Below are 3,192 nucleotides of genomic sequence, written 5' to 3' on the forward strand. Positions count from 1 at the left end.
GCAGCAGGATGAAAGGAAACAGGTATCTGCCTCTGATGATACTAATTCTAGAATATGTGCTTCTGCAGGAAACATGAAAGGAATTAATCCTCAGGTTTTATTGAATGGGTAGGAACCCTTTGCATGGCTTTACAATCTGTCATGCATTTCAAAATGCTGTATTCGAGGGACTCCTGACAGAACTCGCACAGGCTGAAGTTGTCCCAGGGATTAGGAAATTTAAGTATCTTGAAAACACTTTTTTTCTTCTTTGTCCCCTAATCTGCAGTGCATAAAGTTTGTCTCTAGGTGAGGACATGATCCACGGTTACTATACATATCTCACAGTGGTATAAACTACCAATTTTTAGCAAAATAATTGCTCTTCACAGTCATGTCATATTTCCTCAGTATAATATTTGCAAAAACATGTTTTAGGAATCACTCATCAACTCACCTTCTCAGCAGAGGTTTACCTAAATGGTCTGATTTCTTGTAACTATTTCTGTTTTGGGAGGAAATAAGCTCTGAGGTCTCCAGGATTAGCATGCAATTTTTTATTTTCACTTTCAAGTTTGGGTCCTTGCTTGCTCAAGTTACACTGTTTTCCAGCTATGAAGGGGCATTTCCTGTGCTAGCCACCAAGCTGGGAGAGTTAAGATGCAAACTGTAACATTTGAGAGCACAGCAGAATCATTTCAAAGCTCAGAGACTCTCTGACCCTTTCTCTCACACCTTGAGTTTGGCAGGAAAAATGTGGGCTTATTTTCAGTTTGTTTGTTAAGCTATAGTTATGTCCACCAAGTCAAAGAACCACTTACCTGAGATCAAGTCACAGTGGAATCAGCACCAGCAGAAGGAAAACACAAGTAGAGACTTTTCATTATTTGGAATTTAACAACATTTTTGCCATAGCAAGAGAGGCCAAGGGAAAACAAATCTAGCGATTTTCACTTACCTTCTACAATTGCAACCAGACCAATTGCATGAATTAAATGTTTAAAGGACCATAACAGGCATTATATCGCTTAGATTTCATAATTCTGAAATAAAAGAAGGTTCTTCAATCAGATGTCTGAAACCCACTCCTCTCTGCAGACAGGAAGCACAAATGGGGCTTAAGTGGAACAGCACATTCGCTTTCTGCAGAGAAGAGGGTTTTATCAAAGGCAAGCATCTCTTAAACAGATGTCCAAAACACTGCTGTGGATGATTTTTTTGTATAATACTACTCTTTCTGTATGCTATATGCATATTATGTCAGAATTGTTAGCTACTCCATAATTAATATAATTATTAGATTGCATCAATGCAGTACCGGAAACGTAAACCAAGGCGGGGGGGTGGGGAGCAAAGGGGGAAGTGACAGACCATTATAAAGCAAAGGCTACCTTTTCAAATATTTTGCTTTCAAAAAACCACTTGGTTTTGATTTTATTTTTCATCTTCAAAGAAGACAATGGTTTTTCAGTCACGACCCTTGGATGCTTACAAGAAGCTGTGCTGCTCTTCTCCTGGTTAGAATCTCATAGCTAGTGTTGCCTCATCTACACTACTAAATACAATGGACAAGAACCTGTCTGGCACAGTATGACTCATGTCTGTATAGTTAATTTCTCTTACCTTCCACAACAGAAAGATTGCAGCCAAAATACCTGTTGTAGACAGTCCCTAACTCATGTTCATCCTCAGAATGAGTCTGGTAATTGCCAGGGAGATTCCTCATTGTCACAAGAGAAGACCATGCCAAGAGCTGTGCTTAGAACTTAGCAGCTATGAGAAACAGTCCAAGACAACGCCTTGGCACTATTTTGTTTATCACTAAGAAGCAGTTGAGGAGCTTAAGTGCATAAATGCACAATAACAAAAGGAACATATACCATTTTCTTAATCTTTCTTGATAAAAAAAAATATTAATAAATATTCACAGAATTCACAGAATTCACAGAATTGTTAGGGTTGGAAGGGACCTCTGGAGATCATCTAGTCCAACCCTCCTGCCAGAGCAGGGTCACCTACAGCACGTTACACAGGACAGCGTCCAGGCAAGATGACATTATCAGGACAGGCCTGTGAGCTTCTCACTGAACTGGTGGGTAAAGGCTGAAGGGGTCAAAGATCATATTATCTTATTTTGAATGGAACTATGTTGATATAATTTCAATTATTTGACAAAAGTTATTCTGCTCTGGTAATATAAAGAAAATAAACCTATCCAGTTATTCAGCCTTTTATAGAGAGCAATGTCTAATTTCTTCCTTTGCTTTATTATTCTGATATTCAATTTTGTCTTTTCCGCTGTTAATATGCCTCTCTCTGGTTTGTTATCAATGGATACAGTGAAACCTAGTTATCCTTTAACTGATTTCTATCACAACTTCATTACACATATCTGACAAACTTTCCACCACGCTAAGCACATTGCGTTACAAATTTCCAGCTAAGAAACACAAAATATGTTTATAGAGTGTCAGATAGCATATTCCTTAAACTAGAAATATAAAATAGGTAAGACATTTCTAAGCAACCATTTTGTCACCTACATGACAATAGCAGCAGAAATTCACTCCCTGTGAGATTTCACAAAATCTAGAAAATTCTGTAATTTCAGTCAAGTCATTGCATATCATGCAAGGTAGAAGCTGTGCACAAGGTACCTCTGGGAGGCGATTAGCTCACACACTCCGAGCTGTTTTGTCTAAAAATTATTCTTATACGTGCCTGAAGAATTCTGGTCCATTGAGCTGATACATGTTGAACATATAAAACAACTAAATTCTTATGTCTTCATACTGAACAAATCTTCTAAATACTTTTTGTTTGAAACTGCTCTTAGTTGGATCAGTTGTCCTACAATTTCACTGTAGATCTCATGGGTTTACATTGGTAGATGTGCAAAGGGATTTATCTGGCTTTGTGAACTAATTTTTCTTCTACAGCCAATGAAATGTGGAACAGTAGTTGTTGACAAAAAATTTAACCTGGAATACTTCAAAATATAATTCATTATCTTATTGACAAAGTCTTATCTATACTTATAGATCATAATCATTGCTACAGAACCAAGTGCTAGATTGGAGGAACATCTTTAATGCAGAGAACAGTATGGCTACAAAGTGCAAACCAACTGTAGACCCATTAAAACAAACTGATTTATGGTCTTCTAATTGGAGTCCAAACCTGCTGCTTCCTCCATTCCCTATTCCCTGCAGT

This window comes from Charadrius vociferus, unplaced genomic scaffold (assembly GCF_000708025.1).
Source record: "Charadrius vociferus isolate BGI_N301 unplaced genomic scaffold, ASM70802v2 scaffold115, whole genome shotgun sequence".
Lineage (NCBI taxonomy): Eukaryota > Metazoa > Chordata > Aves > Charadriiformes > Charadriidae > Charadrius > Charadrius vociferus.